Consider the following 21,460-nt stretch of genomic DNA (forward strand, 5'->3'; position numbering starts at 1 on the left):
CGTTGGCTGACTGAAGAATGTAACATGAATAAATTATATTCATTTCCAAAGAAATGTTGATTGTGTAGTATTTAAAAAAAATAACTGTAGGGAAATATTTCATAGAATAATGTTGTGTAAATGTATTTATATTACTAATTCGATAAATAAACAACCATTGCTAACACCTAAATGACGTAATCCACCACTGCCACATTATGTGATTTGTATCAGCTACCTCTACAATTCTATATCCTCACTTCTCAAACGTAGGCTGAGGTGTTGCGACCTGCATTCAGCTGTGATTCAGCTATTGCTTTGGACACGTTTCCTCATTTCATATTAAAACATTTTAGAACACTTATACAAGTCAAAAGAATAATTTAAACATTAATTTATGAAGTAAAAGTCTGCTAGAGAAATTACTTATTTTTACATAATGAAATAAATTTTAATTAAAATACGAGACTTTTGCTAGTCCAGACAAATTACGCGGACGCCGGACACCTAGACCAAAAAAGAGGACTGTTCCGTTCTTTACGGGGCGTATGATAATCTTACCTAGAGAGAGGGCAAAAAAGAGGAATGAAGACAAGAACCGCATTGAATTAAGCCTACATATTTGGGGTATATTTCGTAATTTCCATGCAAGTCAGTAACTTTCCTGACATTTCGCGGCTTTATTTGCTTCATTATGAAAGGGAATAGTGCCCGAATATCGACTGGTTTCCTAAAGCTTCAATTTTTTTTTAACTGTACATTCAAGCAATGCATGCAAGATTGAATGAAACGCATTCAATTATGCATACCTTTTTGCACTAAAAATGGGAATGTATGTATACAGCAATTGAAAACTACCCATCGCCGGTATGTATCTTGTGCTTTATTTCGTTCAACAGTAGTAGCCTACGTAGCGAGCAGCTGATTGTTCTTCGAAACTACGAACAAACGGAAAATTCTTTTGCTTGGTGATGGTGGACCTTTTAAGCTCAAAATAGCGCCAAGTACAATTAGCTTTATTGAAGGTTATAACAAATACGAGTGCCTTCTAAATTTTGGATTCATATTAATTAATTAATTAATTAATTAATTAATTAATTAATTAATACATACGTAGTGAACATGACGTTCAACACGGCGCACCATGTAGACACTAATCCTACATGCATCTTAATTGACGTGCGTTTTCAACTTGGTTGTTTCAATATTCACCCCAAACTGAATGCGTACGCTCATGGAAAATTGAACCGCGTAGATACAGCTTAATACAGGCCAGTAATGTTTCTCACTCAGTAACTGCTGGACTCTGGTGGTGAGTGCAGTTACTGCTTCTCCTTGCTTGTCTACAAGGTCAGCGACGTCAGCGTGCGTCCTTTGTATTTTGTCTATGGTAAGGAATGTGGTTGCGATTCGAACAAGTATCGTGTGAGAAGCTGTGAGAATAATATTGACAACAGTCACTGCATCACGAAAATAAATGTAAGTACAGTATTATAGGTTTGTTTCTGCAGCAGTTTGCAACCGTCATGATCATACGCACATTCAGTTAGACCTATTCCGAATTTCAGCGCTGAGCACAGCGTTGTCAGATTGTATTCCGATAATTTCCCTCGTAATAGGTTGAAATTTCCCTTTTACGAGTAAAATTTTCCTCGACCTCTCCTTATTTCATTGCTGGACACGCTGTTTACACCTCAGCTTAATTTCACTAACGGAGATAAAATGAACGCCTCTGGACTTTCTGCCTCTAATGACTGGGTCATGCAATCACAATGTAAAAAAAAAAAAATGATGTAATATTCTTTAACTACGAGCTCGGTAATTCCCAGAATATCTCACTCAAGTCACTGTATAAGAGAATGAAAGGCCGATGAAAAATCTGATAAAAGAACCAATATTGCGTCATCAGTAAGGACAGGTCATGGGTCTCATATGAGGGGCTCACAACCAGAGTGGATCAAGCCCACCAGTGGTCAGTTTGTGGATTAATACAATCTCGGATGAAGAAAACTTAGATTTATTCATTGCCATAACAAACCAAGTTCATAACTCATTTGTTATTCCATAGAGGGCAGCATTTACCATGGAAGGTGAAGGTTGCTAAGCGTGAGCCAGGAACTTTAAGACTCAATATCTCAGAACTATTCCAGAAGGACTTGGTCCACTCTGGTTGTGAACCCCTCAATATTACTTTGACTCACGCAACGACTTAAGGGTAATTCATTCGTTTTGATTGTCTCACTACTGTTTCTCTCTCATCGGACTAACTCCTTCCATTAATTAATTATTTGACATAGTCGAACAATACTCAATACTCATAATTCTAGAATCAGGTTGGAAAATGCTAAAGAATAACGACAAATGAAATATTGCGAAATGAAACTGAAAAAGTTGTCAAAAGTGTTAAAAATTCCCTCTCTGACACAAATTTTCCCTCAAAGCATCACTTTTTTTCCCGAAATGTGGAAAATTTCCCTGCATTTGACATCACTGGCTGAGTAATCATGTGGCATCACAGTGTTCCGACGTCATTGATGTTCCAGCGCTATAGCAGCACTTCCATCAGCTTGCAAAGGAGGTAGTGGCTGTGTTTATCAGTCGCCTCAGTAAATCGGATTGATTCTCATAAAGGGTAGGAATTGGCAGACGAATGACATTTTTCATTGTTGTGTCATGGTCGTGTGCTCTGCTGTTTTTGTCTAAAGAGCAGCATGTGAAAAAATACGAGTTAATGGCTTATGAAGGAACATGTCAACGGACCAGTTTTTACTACTGGATCAAGAAACAAAATTGTTTGTGCTCTCTTTTCTTTGAGCGCGGTCACTGAAAATTTTTCAGAATCTTACTAGATTAGCACATACAACAACTCGCACAGCCGCCATGATATCCCTTGAATCTTCAAGCAGTTTTCTATTTCGGTGCAGCGTGACGTCATTGATAACCACCAGTCCAGTGAGATTCGGAATACGTTGATGAACTTTACTGTTCGACTGTTCGTGCAGCGATAACAATAACTTGAAACTCTGGCTTCCTGCGAATAGTCAGGCATTCTCAGCATATTAAACCGTCACCAAACCATTTCCTGACGGTCAGGAAGATTTACGGATCAAGTGCAAACCAATCTTAAATCACATTAACGCATGCTAATTAAGATAGTTGTGCTTCAGTCTCCTAAACAGATGCATCTTGGTGTAAAAAGAATTTGTCAGTCGCTTAATCCAAATAAATGTAAATACACGAGTTTTTTTTTTCACGGAAAAGAAGTGAAGAAACTATTATTTTATAAATGACGTACGTTTAGAATCAGCAACAAAAAAAATAAATAAATAAGGATTTAGGCGTAATACGTGACAAAATTTTAACTTTTAGTTTACATATTATGCCAATTGTTAATTCTGCTTATAAAGCACTTGGGTTTGCTATAAGAAATTCAAAACTGTTTCATAATCCTGCAGTTCCGACTCTACTATACAACAGTTTAGTTAGAAGTAAATTAAAATATGCCTCAATCATATGGGAACCAGTGCATAAAGATCAACTACATGTAGTTGAAATTATTCAGAGTAAATTTTTAAGATATATGTATGTATTTTAAATCCTTTAAAAATTCTTGTGCTATTCGGACACCAACATTGCAGCTAAGATCAATGTTAAATATGAAATCCCTCCAACATAGGAGATCAGTATGCACAATTTTATTTCTCATGAGGATACTCACAAATAAACTCGATTCTTCAGATAGATTGAAATTAATTTCCTTTTGTGTCCCATTCGTTGAGTCACGTAAAAAAGTAGTTTTCCATATTCCTAGGTCAAAGACAGTAATAAAAATTCACCTCTAATCAGAATACTATCCCTTTATAATAAGTTAAATGATCTCAATGATATTGATTTTTAGGAACAGAACTTATACAGTAGAACCCCGATTATCCGTCACTATATTAACCGATAGGTGGATTATCCGTCTGTCTTTCTCTCGCTTTTTTCTGAAGAAATATACGAAGTACAGTACATTGTTATTAACACGTTATTTTTTCTTGACAGTGCTATTACAAGTCTTCGCCCTTACTCAGTATGGTCTACCGTTTAAATTGTCTTACTGCATAACTTCTATACAAAATGTCTTCTATGGGTGCCAAAAGAAATCTTGTTGTGGCAAGTATCAAAGAAAAAGTGTAAGCTATTGAATGGTTTGGGAAAAAAGAAACTGTGGCTCATTTCGCAACAGAATACGAGGTAGGAGTGTATAAAGTATGCAAATCTACAACACGAGATCTCCACTATTCATATATTTTCACAATCATTACAAAACCCATCGTTGACAACCAAACTTAAATTAGTGAACTTCCCAGCCACTACCTAGTCTGTTAATTACAAGACTATGGATGAAATTACGGAAGTGTAAATATTACTCACTAATTTTACGAAAATATTTTAAGGTACGCATTATCCGATTTTTTTCGATTAACCATTCAATCCATCCCCTTCATTTCCACGAATAATAGAGGTTCTACTGTACTGTACTTCAGAAACACATTGTGACAAGTTTGGTTAATTAAGAACATACTCTTCGTTGTCATTACTGTATATTCAGAAAATTCAGTTCACTCATTCTATATCTTATAATACTCTGCTGCAAATATAAATATGTTTTACATTCTTAGCTATTTTTAAACTTTTGTTGCAAAATAAAAATGTTAAGAAGGTGTTTTTATGGGCAGTAATGCCTGTGTAATTTCATATAAATAAATAAATAAATAAATAAATAAATAAATAAATAAATAAATAAATAAATAAATAAATAGATTAATTAATAAATAAATAAATTAATTAATTAATTGAGACAACTTATCCTGCCTAAGGTTTTCCGTGGTTTTCCTAATACGTTAAGACAAATGTCGGGATAGGCCCTAAAAAAATGGCCCACAGACCTACATCCTCCTCCCCAAAAATTTTTTGATATTTTTCCAACATAAATCTTTTATATAGATGCCTTGGCTTAGCTTTCACATTATCCTGTTATATGAGCGAGTTTACTCGACTTCTACTGGCACTGCGAAAGGACACTGGACCTTTCAATGTGAAGAATTACAACACTCTGCGTTTCTTCTTCCGAACTGCAGCTAAGCTTCTCTCCCCTTTATGTGGTAACTTAGATTACGTCCATTTTTCGGCATTTTCCCTTCTAAGGTTTCTTCAGCTCCTTCAGTGGAGTAGCGAAACTCGGATTGAGACAAGTGGCCAACAGGCTTGGAGCTCACATTTCCAGTTTTTCTGAGCCCCGAACTCTCTTGCAAGGGTGCGTTTTCGCGTACCTTTAGTGTCTCTCCTCCAATTTCCCATTTCCCTTTTCATTCATTCATTCATTCATTCACCTTTTTCCATTGGACTGGCACACAGATAACTTTTCCATTAATATTGTATGATTCCATGCTTATCTATATTGGTTATTAAAATATACTGTGAAATTTGATTACATGTTTAATATACAAGATCAGTAAATTATTTTACAATACAGGAATGTTAGTGCAGGGATGATCTCAAATTAATTTGAAACCAATCATCGCTGATCATGCGCAATAGTTGAGGTTGGAACAGTTGTCAATCAGTTGTCAAACCAAGAGTAAAAAAAAAGTTGTAGCACTTTCATCCCAGGAAAGAGAAGCTCTCTTGCATGAACACTGCCGGAATATTTCTTGAAACATAATTTATCTTATAAATATTATTGTACCAGTTTAAAAACACAATATAAAAAAATTTTTAAATTGTTGTGAATATGTTTCGAGGCCTAGCCGCTCTATCATCAATAGCTCGTGTCTCTAAAATACAAATATCGTAACTGTTGAATCTAATGAATCATGTATATCAGCGGTCAACAAGTGTAGTACATTTAGTACAGTGGTCTGCATTTTATACCTTCAGCCGTTCTACAGTGATCGCAGGAAATCTGCCTAGCTCATTCACCTCTTATGCTAAACCTGCTGGCGCAGGTGAAATAGAGGGTGGGGGTAGAGAAGTCGCGTTCTACAAGTACTAAATGTAGACCTACTACATTTGCCGACCGCTGATGTATAATATTATTGAATCCTGTTTTATTATTTGGTGTTTAGATCGAAATAAATGACTTGAAAGTATTTGTACTCAACAAGGTCAGCTCGGGAGACGTACTGTTGTGAAGGACATTGTATCTGTTTGATTGTTCATGGATGAACTTACAGGTTATGTGGGTGCGTGTTGGTTTTAAGATCTCTACGGCTGTGGTGATCGGTATATACTTACTTACTTACTGGCTTTTTAAGGAACCCGAGGTTCATTGCCGCCCTCACATAAGCCCGCCATTGGTCCCTATCCTGAGCAAGATTATTCCAGTCTCTACCATAATATCCCACCTTCCTCAAGTCCATTTTAATATTATCTTCCCATCTACGTCTCGCCTTCCCAGAGGTTGAGATTATGCGGATTAATTAATAATTATTTGTTTTCATAAATTTCTTTTGACTCTAAAATGCGTAACTTTGTTTTTATATTACCTATGTAAAATTTTCGTGTCTGTTTTTATCTTATTTGATTTGTAAATATTTGAAATGTGGATATGGAGAAGAATGGAACGTGTGAAGTGGACAGATAGAATAAGAAATGAAACTGTGTTGGAAAGAGTGGGTGAAGAAAGAATGATGCTGAAACTGATCAGAAGAAATTGGTTGGGTCACTGGCTGAGGAGAAACTGCCTACTGAAAGATGCACTGGAAGGAATGGTGAAGGGAGGAGAGTTCGAGGCAGAAGAAGATATCAGATTATAGACGACATTAAGATATATGGATCTTATGAGGAGACAAAGAGGACGGCAGAAAATAGGGAAGATTGGAGAAAGCTGGTTTTGCAGTGAAAGACCTGCCCTTGGGCAGAACACTAAATGAATGAAAATGCTTATTGTTGTAAATATGTTCAATTCGCAATATTAACATTTAGAACAATCAAGAGTTAAGATTTTTATATTTTACAGACACACTGCTACTAATGATGAGGCAGTAAGGCCTCGAAACATCTTTGTAATAATTTTGATGTACTCGTATTTTCAGAAATTTTAGAAGTACTTGCATTACTTTTTAGAACTATTACGATAGATTTTTAAGTTGAATAAATATTTTTTTTCAAACTATAACGGTAAGATTTTAAAGGTGAATAAATTATATTTTTCAAACTATTACGGTAAGACTTTTGAGATGAATAAATTATTTTTTTCAAACTATTACGGTAAGATTTTTAAGATAAATAAATTTTTTTTTTTCCAAACTATTGGGGTAAGATGCAAATCTGGCTTTCAGGTAGTAGCTCCATGTAAAGCAGGTTTAAATACTTTCAAGGAAAAATTTTTCCGGGGCCGGGTATCGAGCCCGGGACCCTTCGCTTAGTACGCGAACGCTCTACCGACTGAGCTACCTCATAGTTGAGTTTTGGCGTCTTGTCAGTTCATTTGAGTTGTGTGAATACAAAGAAAAAATTGTGACGGTGTCGTGTGTAGTTCCTGGGGTAGCTCAGTCGGTAGAGCGTTCACGCTCTGAGCGAAGTTTCCCGGGATCGATACCCTGCCCCGAAAGAATTTTTCCTTGAAATTATTGGGGTATGATTTTTAAGATGAATAAATTATATATATTTTTTTTTCAAACTACTACAGTATGATTTTTAAGATGAATAAATTATATATATATATTTTTTTTTTTTCAAACTACTACAGTAATATTTTTAAGATGAATATATATATATATATTTTCAAAGCATTACGGTAAGGTTTTTAAGATGAATAAATTATATTTTTTTTTCAAACTATTACGGTAAGATTTTTAAGAGGAATAAATTATATTTAAAATATTTTAAAACACTATAAAATCACGTTCACCTTTCATAAATCGTAAAAAAAATGTAGGCCTATTTATCATCATTGTAGCTATATCATCCAAATTGTCCTAATTGTACGTTGCGTGCGTTAGGATGCGATTGTGATTGCATGTGTGAGTGATAATAGCACTAACAGAAATACAGTTCAGGTGACATAGCTTATCATGTGACACTAAAACGAGGTTTTCCTTCTTAGGAAGCCTCAGAGTCTATAGAACCTTAATGGGACATAGAAGGATAATTAACTAATTGAGTAATTAATTAAATCATTCATCCCTTCATTCATAACCACAAGTAACAGCATGTCTGTCTGTGAAACCAGCGAGTCAAGATTCAAATCGTGGTTGGGAAAAGTTGCCTGGTTAAATTTTTTTCCGAGGGTTTCCCTTAGCACAGTACGAGCAAATGGTGGCAAACTATCAGGGCTGAACCCTGGATTCATTTCGCTGGCTTTATCACCTTCATTTAACTCAGATGCTAGATAATCATTGCAGTTGATAAAGCGTCCTAAAAATAAACGAAATAAAAATCATAGATACAAATCCATCGCCTGAATGGAATTGTATTTGGAGCAAGCAAGTGGAGATTTCTGTCTTGTATATAGGACGGCTGCCTTTTCATTTGGTCATTTAACGACGCTGTATCAACAGCGCAAGATATCTATAGCGTCCGGTGGAGTTGCTGAAACGAGATAATCCGAGGAATCTTATGAGATTAGGTTACAATCTGCTAGTCACCGGCGTAACTCAGTCGGCTAAGGCGCTTGTCTGCCGATACGGAGTTGCGCTAGGGCGCGGATTCCATTCCTTCTTAGGCTGTGACTATCTGGATGGTTTTTTTCCGAAGTTTTCCCCAACCATAAGGCAAATGCCAGCTAATCTACGGCGAATCCTCGGCCTCATATCGCCAAATATTATCTCGCTATCACCAATCCCATCGACGATAAATAACCTCGCAATTGATACAGCGTCGTTAAATAACCAAGTAAAAACAACTTGTAGTCTGCTTACAGTTGGTGAAAAGTTGGAAAAATCCAACGAGGTTATTATACGAATCGGGATTTGAACCCTCGACGAGTGTAGCCTCGGGGTACGAGTTCCGCTTTTACTTCTACACCTCGCCGTGCTTCTTGTGTCCTCTTACGGACTTACTCGATGATTTTTCATCATGCTGATCCCAAGACCTTAGAACTGCTAATCTTACATGCTTAATGTCGGTAGGTATTGCTCACAAAACAGAGACGGCAGTAGGGTCAGAATATTCTGAACTTCTAATTGTAAAAGTAATAATAATAATAATAATAATAATAATAATAATAATAATAATAATAATAATGATACTAATAATAATAATAATAAGTTACTTACTTACAAATGGCTTTTAAGGAACCCGAAGGTTCATTGCCGCCCTCACATAAGCCCGCCATCGGTCCCTATCCTGTGCAAGATTAATCCAGTCTCTATCATCATATCCTACCTCCCTCAAATCCATTTTAATATTATCCTCCTATCTACGTCTCGGCCTCCCCAAAGGTCTTTTTCCCTCCGGTCTCCCAACTAACACTCTATATGCATTTCTGGATTCGTCCATACGTGCTACATGCCCTGCTCATCTCAAGCTTCTGGATTTAATGTTCCTAATTATGTCCTGTGAAGAATACAATGCGCGCAGTTCTGCGTTGTGTAACTTTCTCCATTCTCCTGTAACTTCATCCCGCTTAGCCCCAAATATTTTCCTAAGCACCTTATTCTCAAACACCCTTAACCTATGTTCCTCTCTCATAGTGAGAGTCCAAGTTTCACAACCATACAGAACAACCGGTAATATAACTGTTTTATAAATTCCAATTTTCATATTTTTTGACAGCAGACTGGATGATAAAAGTTTCTCAACCGAATAATAACACGCATTTCCCATATTTATTCTGCGTTTAATTTCCTCCCGAGTGTCATTTATATTTGAAGGGTACACGGGAAAAACGATCAAGGTCCATCAAAAATCGAAATTGAGTTAATAATGCTATCTTATAGTGGAAAGAAAGTACTATCATGTGGTCTAGCTAGTAATAAGAAATCATCGTTCTTGACATTCCACTACGTCAATTTCTATTAAATACACACATAACAAAGTATTAAGTGCTTAAACTTTAAAATTCGTTTTTCTCGAAACTTTCTAAAATGGACCTTGATCGTTATTCCCGTGCACCCTTCATTTGTTACCATTGCTCCAAGATATTTGAATTTTTCCACCCCTTCGAAGGATAAATCTCCAATTTTTTATATTTCCATTTCGTACAATATTCTGGTCACGAGACATAATCATATATTTTGTCTTTTCGGGATTTACTTCCAAACCGATCGCTTTACTTGCTTCAAGTAAAATTTCCGTGTTTTCCCTAATCGTTTGTGGATTTTCTCCTAACACATTCACATCATCCGCATAGACAAGAAGCTGATGTAACCCATTCAATTCCAAACCCTGTCTGTTATCCTGAACTTTCCTAATGGCATATTCTAAAGCGAAGTTAAAAAGTAAAGGTGATAGTGCATCTCCCTGCTTTAGCCCGCAGTGAATTGGAAAAGCATAAGATAGAAACTGACCTATACGGACTCTGCTGTATGTTTCACTGAGACACATTTTAATTAATCGAACTAGTTTCTTGGGAATACCAAATTCAATAAGAATATCATATAATACTTCCTTCTTAACCGAGTCATATGCCATTTTGAAATCTACGAATAACTGATATACTGTACCCTTATACTCCCATTTTTTCTCCATTATCTGTCGAATACAAAAAATCTTATCAATAGTCGATCTGTTACGCCTAAACCCGCACTGATGATCCCCAATAATTTCATCAACGTACGGAGTTAATCTTCTCAAAAGAATATTGGACAAAATTTTGTACGACGTCAACAAAAGTGATATTCCTCGAAAGTTGCCACAGTTGGTAATAATAATAATAATAATAATAATAATAATAATAATAATAATAATAATAATAATAATAATAATAAACTAAAAAGACTACAATATGTACCTGTTACTGCAAGTGTAGCTTTCTCAAATTCATCATCCTTTGTGGTGACAACTGCTTCCTGCAATGAAAACAAGTATTTCCCCTCTGAGCTGTCTGCTGAGTCTAAAAAAAATCGCAGATACTATGGTAATTCATAAATTATACTGCGAATAATTATACAATGTGAAAAAAGCACGAGCACAGCAAAGGATGTGTATGATTTTTCACAGTATATTGACTTTTAACGCAAAGGCCACCTACTCTCCTCTGGTGAATACTCCAGCCGGAAACACTCGGCTCGATCTGCATTCAGATCAGGGACATAGCATGTGGCATCCCGTGGACTATATAATATAAGCACATTAAAATCATGCATCTATTTTGGGCCATTCCGAGTAGGACGTTCTGTTCGAAGGTAGGTAATTCTTCGTTACGTCTCTCTCACTACACACTATAGACAACCAGTTTCATCATTCATTCAAGATATCTTAACGAATGTCAAAGGTCTAACAACCATTATAAGGCATATTTTCTTTTCGTAAACATTTGTAGTCTATCGCGTTTGCCTATCGAAGGTCGAATTTTAAATTTGAACTTCTTTCTGTCAGTTGTGAAAACAGTGGCGAGGTATTGCGCAGTCAATCATCTACATTACATTAGAACATTATTAGATCAGACCTCAGTAAAAACGCTTCAATCTTTTATGTGAGAGATCGGCGTTCGTATGCATTTGTACCGTGTATCTTCACTTCAAAGTTCTGACCAGTGTAATACTTTCTTCTAAAGATTGCATAATCTCTAGACGCTTTTGATTTGGTCAAGCTGTAGTCGGTGATCGACAAACATCGATTGCAGGACTTAAACAACGAGCTAAAATAGGAACATGTAGTCAATCAATGTTGTACGTAAGCAGAGCTATTGTGAGTCAGTTACAGTATGGCTAGCGCAAGTGGTAGGCTTTTTAAACGAAGCTCAGAATCTTAATTGAATCATCTGTAGGAAAGTATTATTTAATTTCGGAAATAGAAAATGGGGCACTGAATTTAGTTTTTAGAAAAGGTATTACAACTATTACAAAATTCCATTTAGAGCGTCATTATAAAAAAACATACCAAATTATTCAGTATGGAGATGTCATAGCAGTGATCTTCGTAAGGACTAACATGGGACAGAGGTAATTTTCTTCAATCTAGGGTTAGAAAGTTCGTACTAAAACATACTGTAGTTTTTAGGTAGGATGCAGCTACGTATATATATATATATATATATATATATATATATATATATATATATATATATATCGCCGACTTTGTGGCACTAGCTGTCATGGGTGACTTTCGTAACTACATTACAGCAATATGCACAGCACAGAAGCAGTTTCATTACGTGTTGCAGTTCGCAGTGGAGTTATGCAGTTTAGTAAATATTCCAAGCACACGAAGTTGAATACAATATTGAAGGTTTACTGATAATCATATATCAAGAAATGGAGAAAACTTTTACTGAAAATTACGTTATGTGGAAATATAATCTACAAAACAAATATTAATTCAGGGCCACTGTGCTAAGAAATTATAAAGGCATTTATACGACGAAGTGAAGAGAAGCGACTAGAAGCATTTGAAATGTAGATATGGAGAAGGGTGGAGCGCGTGAAGTGGACAGACAGAATAAGAAACGAAGCTGTTTGGAAAGAGTGGATGAAGAAAGAATGATGTTAAAACTGATCAGAAAGAGGAAAAGGAATTGGCTGGATCACTGGTTGAGAAGAAACTGCTTCTGAAGGATGCACTGGAGGGAATGATGAACGGGAGAAGAGTTCGGGGCAGAAGAAAATATCAAATGATAGACGACATTAAGATATATGGATCATATGAGGAGACAAAGAGGAAGGCAGAAAATAGGAAAGACTGGAGAATGCTGGGTTTGCAATGAAAGACCTACCCTTGGGCAGAACACTAATATATTATATAATGGAATACCTTTCTTTGCAAGGAAAATATAATAGTGAAAAGAAACATTCTACTTCAAAATCTGATTCAAGTGAATATAATTCTATTCCTTCTCGGCCTATGTATAATACTGGCATGTTTCAATAGCTCTTCTAACAATAAATTATTATCTGCATCAATCACCCTGCTGCAGTCCATATATAGAAATGACTGACACCGCGAGATGTGGAAGAATAATTACGGTCCAAATATAATTACATACACTGTATACCAATCCGCACAAGTCCCAGTAGTCATTAAAGCAAAATCGAAAAGTGTTCTTGAAAAAATATGAGTTTATTGTGATGTGCCTTATACGAAATGCATGTAAGATTCACAATGTTGTGTTTGTTCATTTGCTGATAGAGTAAGGGATAGTGTATCATGTTTCAAAATTTTCCTAATACGTACGTCTTGTGACGTAAAACGAACATTTTTTAAGTACAAATATTTTTTTCTCAACATAGAAGAGTAGGCCTATCTCTTTTGATAAATTGAAAGTGTAGGCTAAATTACGTTAATTGTAAAAACGCTAGATAGATATATTCATGGATTTTCTTTGTTATTCTTATACGTATGGGTAGATAATTTTACACTGAAAATTACGAAGATTCCAATTGTTAAATATCTTTTTATACTACTTACATTATTTATCTATTTTGTTTCTTATTCTAAGGTACAAAGATAAGTTTGGTTACCGACCGACCGTATCTGTTTATTTTGCTGGTTACGTTGAGCGCTACATTACTCCTGTACTGGATATATAGTCCAGGCACACACAATTTAACAGTTTTGGTACGAACTTCTTACCTCTGGTTCAATCCTATTGTAGGCCTATACCATGACTACGTTATGCAGTTTTAGAGAGCTTCCTTCTACAAAAATAATGGTTTTTATTTTAATTTTTGTTTCAGAGCAGCATTTCTGTAGATACTTTGGAATTAAAAAATGGGCACAGTCTTCCTCTATGTAGGCAACAAGTTTCACAAGACTGTCCATAAGTAGCATACATTTAGGTGCTATTGTTTACTGCACATGCGCAGTGCGTTGTATCTGGAATTTTGTAAAATTAATTGGCCCAAATTTTGTTTCTAGGTCTGTATTCTTTGTAAGTGTGTTGACATTTTTCAGGTCCAGTTGAAATATTTAAAATTAGAGAAAAATGCATGCAGTATAAAATAGTAATTTGTGCTACAACGGAATAAAGCAGGATTGTAATCACGAGCGCAATATTTAGCGCTCGAGGTCTAAGTCGAGAGTTATAATTTTCAAGGGGCATGAAATCTTTTTATTCTCGTGTGGCATGCGATATTTTATCCAATACGACGTTTAATAAATCGTAATAATAAATAAATATTATAATAATTAAATATTAGATGGTTACTATATAAAGTTATTCTTTATATTCATGTTCCTGTTGCTGGGAACAACGAGTGGATAAAAGTTGACAAAAGCCATTAGTCGCTAGTGCATCGAGTAAATAAAAAACAAAAATAGAAGTATCCACTCCTTGTTCCTAGCAACTGTACGCCCTAACATGCAGACAAAGGATAACTTCATGCATTGATATATTTTATTAGGAAGTTTTGGATAAATAATTCCATTGCTTAAACTACTAAAACTACTTATAATATTATGTGACTCATTTCACTTTGTTCGCATCATCTAAACATCTCGGACATCCTTAACTCTTCCTCACGTGTTACGGTACTTCTTCGGTTGAAAACCGTTCATGAAATTTTTACGCCTTTTCATTCTTTTACAGTGCATACACATGTAGTGTAGGAATCTGATCATCACTATCTTAAGCGAATTTAAGAAATAGTTTTATAATGGGAGATACTTTTCTTGCTGCGATGCTATATCAGGAGTATTTGAAAATATGTAACCCTAGTATAAAAAGGTAAAGGTATCCCCGTAACATGCCATGAAGGCACTTGGGGGGCATGGAGGTAGAGCCCCATGCTATCCTTGACCTCGGCACTAGAATGAGGTGGTGTGGTCGGCACCACGCTCTGACCGCCTTTTACCCCCGGGAAAGACCCGGTACTCAATTTTATAGGAGGCTGAGTGAACCTCGGGGCCATTCTGAAAGTTTGGCAACGAGAAAAAAAACCCTGTCACCACCTGGGATCGAACCCCGGACCTTCCAGTCCGTAGCCAGCTGCTCTACCAACTGAGCTACCCGGTCGCCATGTATATTTCACAAAAAAACATAAGAATTTCCTAATGCAATAGGATTCGAATTATCTCAACACAAAATATCCGGACTGGATCGATTTTCAGAAAATATAAAGAGTTCCTTTTGCTGTTTAAGTATACGTACACTACTTTAAAAATACTTTGTGTTTAAATATTTGTAATTTTTTTTCCTTTAAAAATACTTTTTTGTGTTTAAATATTTGTAACTTTTCTGTTGTTTTAAACCCACTGTAGTGTTAAAATATTTGTAATTTATGTTCTTTTAAAATACTTATTGTGTTTAAATATATTTGTAACTTTCGTTCTTTTGAAATTCACTTTTTGTGTACCGCCGAGTTAGCTCTGTGTTAGCGATTCTGCCTCCACACTAGCCGGCTCGGGTTCGATACCCGACAGAGTCAGAAATTTTCACGTAAATTCTACCCCGGGACCAGGTGAGGTGGCTGTAAAACACAACTTCTAATCACTAAATTGTGCACCAATATGCCTAAGATAAATCTCAAATCTCTCCGAATTGCATATGAAGAGAAGGCTTATGTCACTGTTGATAGTGATTCGTGCGTCGGATGGGGACGTTAAGCTTGGCGGCACCCTTTGTGCTATTCGACAGGAGAAGGCTACGTGCCGGCACCGGGTTTCCCCTTCTCCCTTCCTGATCATCATAATCATCACTGACTCCCTACACTACACTTACACGAACACTTACACATACACTCACCCTAGTACACGACATAACTCTCCATAGATACACATCATGCAGCGTGGCTGGCCGAAGTGTTGTGCAACTAGAAAATGGGTCACAGTCCTTCCATCTATCCGCATTATGCGGAACGCAAATCACTTAAAGTGAAGTGTGTAGACATTAGATACGTGCATACATACACACATACATACATACATACATACATACATACATACATACATACATACATACATACATACATACATACATAAATACATACATACATACATACATACATACATACATACATACATACATACATACATACATACATACATACATACATACATACATACATACATACATACATACATAAAGTGAAAATAACTGTATTGCAGTAGTTAGCTTGGACGTCCGAGGAGCATTTGATGCGGCTTGGTGGCCAGGCATTCTTAACAATCTTATAGAATTGAAATGTCCTAAGAATCTCTTTAATCTTGCAAGAAGTTATTTTAGCAATAGAATTGCTGCTCTGGGGACTAATACTTTTAAAATAGAGAGACCTGTGACTATGGGGTGTCCACAAGGTTTTTGCAGCGGTCCTGGGTTCTGGAATATACTGTATAATTCGCTGCTCAATTTGGACTTCACTCATCGTACAAGGGTCATTGCTTTCGCGGACGACTTAATGGGTTCTAACGAAAGGAAAAACCACTGCGGATGCAGAGAATTATGCCAACCTAGATTGGAAGAAAATTGAAAAATGGGCGAGAGAAAACAAAATGCACTTCAATGAAAAGAAGTCCAAAACATTATTGATATCAAGGAAAAGATCAGGAGACGACAAAACACTGAACATCTACTTAAACAATAAACGTCTGGAGCAAGTATCCGAACTAAAGTACTTGGGTATCTATCTCGATACCAGATTTAATTTTGACAAACATGTAAATTACATTACAGAGAAATGCACTCCGATAATAAACATGCTAGCAAGAGTAGCTAAACTCAAATGGGGTCTAGAACATCGGGCACTGAAAATCATATACATGGGTGCAATTGAACCAGTACTAACATATGGCGCACCGATATGGGAGAAGACCTTAACAAAACAAAACAACTTAAGGAAATATCAACGTGTTCAAAGACTAATGAACATAAAAATAGCGAAGGCATTCAGAACACTTTCATATGGCGCCTCATGTGTACTAGCAGGAGTTCTTCCAATTCGTCTAGTCATAGAAGAGTACGATGCACTTCTGGAAGTGATTCACTGGCCTCATCCAGCTGAAGAACCCCTCATAAGAGCGCCTAAGAGTATACGGCAAACAAAATAGATATATACACGGATGGAAGTAAAATCGGAGGAAAAGTTGGAGCTGCTGCGGTCATAATCCAAAACGACAAGGTCATCCATCGTTCAAAATACAAACTGCATGAAAAATGTTCTAACAATCAGGCAGAACAAATAGCAATCTTGAAGGCACTACAACATATTGAGAATGTAGAAATAACAGAAGAAACAGAGAATATTGCAGTAGTTAACACAGACAGCAAAGTGACACTGGACACTTTACAGAACAAAAATAAACATAATCCAATAATTGAAAATATAAAGAAAGAATTGAAAAAATTGGAGAGACAGCAATGGACAGTTCTCTTTAGGTGGGTGAAGGCCCATGTCGGAATATTAGGGAATGAGATAGCTGATCGTCTTGCCAAAGAAGCCGCCATAGAAGATGAAGGGGAAATAGCTTATAACAAAATATCGAGAGATACCATATTAACAGAAGAGAGAGAAAATACCTTAAGAAAATGGCAAGAGCAGTGGACTATCTCAACTAAAGGCGCAATAACGAAATCATTCTTCCCATCAATTAAAGACAGATTGAAGATAAATTTACCTGTCAGGGCAGAATTTACTTCTATTGTGACAGGTCATGCTTCACAGATTCAAGATTATTCTAACTCCAACGTGCCCTTGCAGACTAAAAGAAGAACAGACAGTCAACCATATAATACTAAGATGTGCCACACTGATAAAAGAAAGAAGAATTCTACGAGCTAACATAATACGCACAGGTCAAACCTGGCCTCCACCTTTTGATCAGTTCACAACAACATACCTCAAAAGCTTCAGAAAATTTATAAAATCCATAGAATTTGGCAAAATGTAACAGTAATTGAAATTAGAAATAATATTTACAATGATGGTAACCTAAGTACAATTAGGCAACACTTGTATCTATAAGAATTTCAAGATCTCAATCAAAATTGTAAATATCTTGTTCTCATGTCATAAATTATGTAACTAATTATTGTAATATTTTATGTAAAGCATGTAGTATTACTCCAATGTAATGGAGCATGCTGATATAGAAAAAAAAAATACATAGGGGAGAGTCGGGTAGCATCGGACAGCGGGTAATATCGGACAGTGAGTTTCTTTCATCTACCAGACGATGATAGTACCTGATTGACATGGTTACGTGTCTGTGATGTCGCATAGAGAAACGTAACCATGTCATTCAGGTACTACCATATGGTGGTAGATGAAAGAAACGCACTGTCCGATATTACCCGATGTCCGATACTACCCGACTCTCCCCTACATACATACATACATACATACATACATACATACATACATACATACATACATACGTACGTACGTACTTACTTACTTTTGTGTTTAAATATTTTCTGAGAAATGATTACCATCACTATAGGAGCAGCATATCTTTCACTGTGAGCTCTTGAGCAAGAAACAAATGAGTAACTAGAATGCAGCCGTTTGTCACTACGTATTACAGGTATTACGCAGCATACCTTTGTGTTTGTTTCAAGAGAACGCTTAAACAGACGACAATACGTTAGAGATCGTAATCGTACTAAACGTAAACTGATTCCACACTGCAATAATTGCGGACCTAACTAACATTCTAAATGTGCTAAGTGCCAAAAACAACTTTCTGAGATATTGATAAAAAAACATACTGCGAAATACATGTTGAGATATCTACAACACGATCTTTTGACGCACGAATGAGTCACTTACAGTTGAACTACGGCAAAGGCAATTTAATATGAAATGGATGTTGCCCTTAGATTGAATAAAATGGAATTTGTCAAATTGGCACTTAGCACATTTAGAATGTTAGGTCTTCAATTATTGCTGTACGAGGATTCGGGTAAGTTATAGTCGCGGCGCTGTTATTCCCGGCGTGATTCCTCCTCTTTGCTTACGTCTTAGGAAGTGAAGGCTCTATAAAATCTAGGTAGGTAGTATCGTTCGCTATATTTGTTCTTTCGTTGCCGAGCTACCAGACGAGGAATCTATTTGCCACACCGTTAAACATTATCATGTCGTAGCTCCTATGATAATAAGTCAAACGCACTGTAATTCAGCAAATAATTGAGCTGCAAATAACGTCCTCGTGTGCTTTCTGCGAACACCAACGAAAGAGCCAAAATGGCGGGCGATTATATTAAGTATTTATCGAGCCTTAGGAAATGCATAACGTCATCATCAGCGAATCACAAGACGCACACGTTTAAATGTAGCCGACCAGCAACGTGATTGGCTGTCGGAAATAAGGGCGACGGGACTATAGTTTCGTATATGTTGAATCGGACCATGTTTTGTTGTAACAGTAACATGAGTCCTAAAATTAATAACTTCTGAGAAATGAGAAAAATATTGACTGTCACTGTAAGAGCAACATATCTTCTACTGTTAGCTCTTGGGAAAGAAAGGAAACGCGTAATGACAAACGATTGCATTCTGTTTCCTCATTTGCTTCTTGCCAAAGAGCTGATAGTGGAAAGTATGTTGCTCTTACAGTCATGGTGAACATTTGCTCATTTCTCAGAAGATATTAATTTTAGGAACATGTTTATAGAAATTTTATTTCTTGTTTTACTGCATACTATCTCCTCTTTAAATACTGGAACCTTTTTTTAGAACACTTTGTATTGTACTCTTCAAAATTGGTTTCAGCAGTCCAAAAGCATATCTTGCCTCCTTTATTTTCTCTCTTACATCACTGTCTGAGCCGCCTTGATGATTTATAACTAAATCTGGGACATCTAGGACGTTCCCGAAACTGTACAGTAGTATAACACTGCATTGCTTCAGGCTTACTTCCGATTATTTTTTAATTTTAAATAATTTATTGATCGAATTTACCGCTATACAGGTCACGTCTAATGAAATACAATACGTGATATAGAATTGAGGGCAGCCTAGATTGAGCTCCTCAGTGGACAAAAATAATTGTTAATAAGTTATATACATAGATTGGTGTGATGATAAATTTTGATTATAATATGAGGTCCATTGGAAGTCGGCTCTTGATTCTGGTGGGAAATGTGGACTTTCTTCCGAGAGAGTAGTGGATGGCGTCTGGAACATTGTCTAGGTTGTTATAGAATTTTTAGCTTGTGAATGAATAAACTGATTGTGTGAATACCAGTTCTCTATGTAGCTGGCTGTTACGGACAAACCAAGGAGAATTGAGTGAAATTCGTAGGACTTTCTTTGAAATGACTGAATGTGTTTAATTTCACTCATTGTAGCTCCTTCCCCAGACAGGACAGGCGTAAAGTAGTAGAGGTAGTAATAGAGATGTTTAAAGTAGCATGCAATTTTGTAGCTTTAGAGATGATTTCTTCTTGAGAAGCGGATATAATTTAGTGAGTATTGAGTAGGCCAATTTAAGTTTGTTGTTGGTATGATGTTTCCATGATAGACGGCGATCTAAGTGCACTCCAAGATATTTTATAGCTTCACCCTTTGGTTTCCACGGTATTACATTGGTTGAAAGATTTGTGCATGGAGGATTAGCAGGACGAAAAAAGTAAATATCATTGTTTCGCATTTGTTGTAGTTCAATGCGATGCGCCAATTTTCAAGCCAAGAACATATGACGTTTACGGCTTCATGAAGGTGATTTGAGGCTATGTTAATGTTGTGATGGGTTGCATAAATAGCTTTATCGTTTATACAGGGTGTTTCAGGAGGAAAAGTCAATATTTTAGGAGGTGGTAAAATAGACGAATTCGAATAAAAATCCATATAAAATGTGTCCAACGTTTATTGGATACAGAGATACAGCTGTTAGAATGTAACACAAGAAGGTGTTAAGCAAAGGCAAATGATTACGTTCAAAATTGATTTTCATAAATTCCACCACCGACTTCAATGCACTTTCGACTTCTCTTGACAATACCACGTGTAGCTCTTCTGAGGTCGTCTTGGCGTTCTTTTATGAGGGCAGCATTATTCATAATCAGAACGATTAAATCGGCTCTTGTGTTTACTTTTTCTTTATAGACTACGTCTTTCAACCATCTCTACAGGCAAAAATCTGGGGACCTTGGTGGTCAAGAAACGTGACCACATCTGCCGAGCCATCTTCCGGGGAATGTTAGGTTTAGATGATGTATCACCTGACGACTAGAATGTGCAGGGGCTCCGTCATGCTGGAAGAATATACCTATCCTTGTAGCCAAAAGAACTTCTGCTGGAAGCTCGTTTTGAAGAAAGTCTAGATAACGGAGCCCTATAAGACGATGCGGTAACACAACATGCCCTATCAACTGATTGTCTATCATACCACAACACACATTTACAGAGAAACGTTCTTGAAAAATGTGTCTCCACAATGGCATGAGGATTTTCTTCGG

The 21,460-nt window shown here is 36.4% G+C and overlaps 1 protein-coding gene across 2 annotated transcripts in view; it reads left to right on the forward strand.

Moving 5' to 3' along the window:
* The first annotated feature begins 1,290 nt into the window (after nt 1-1,290).
* Nucleotides 1,291-21,460, forward strand: part of LOC138715336 (aminopeptidase N-like) — a 129,271-nt gene continuing 109,101 nt past the window's right edge. For both annotated transcript variants that reach the window (XM_069848149.1, XM_069848150.1), the window contains exon 1: nt 1,291-1,458. The gene's annotated coding sequence lies outside the window, so the exon portion shown is untranslated. The remainder of the gene's footprint in view (nt 1,459-21,460) is intronic.

This window comes from Periplaneta americana, chromosome 15 (assembly GCF_040183065.1).
Source record: "Periplaneta americana isolate PAMFEO1 chromosome 15, P.americana_PAMFEO1_priV1, whole genome shotgun sequence".
In the NCBI taxonomy this organism is placed as follows: Eukaryota; Metazoa; Arthropoda; class Insecta; order Blattodea; family Blattidae; genus Periplaneta; species Periplaneta americana.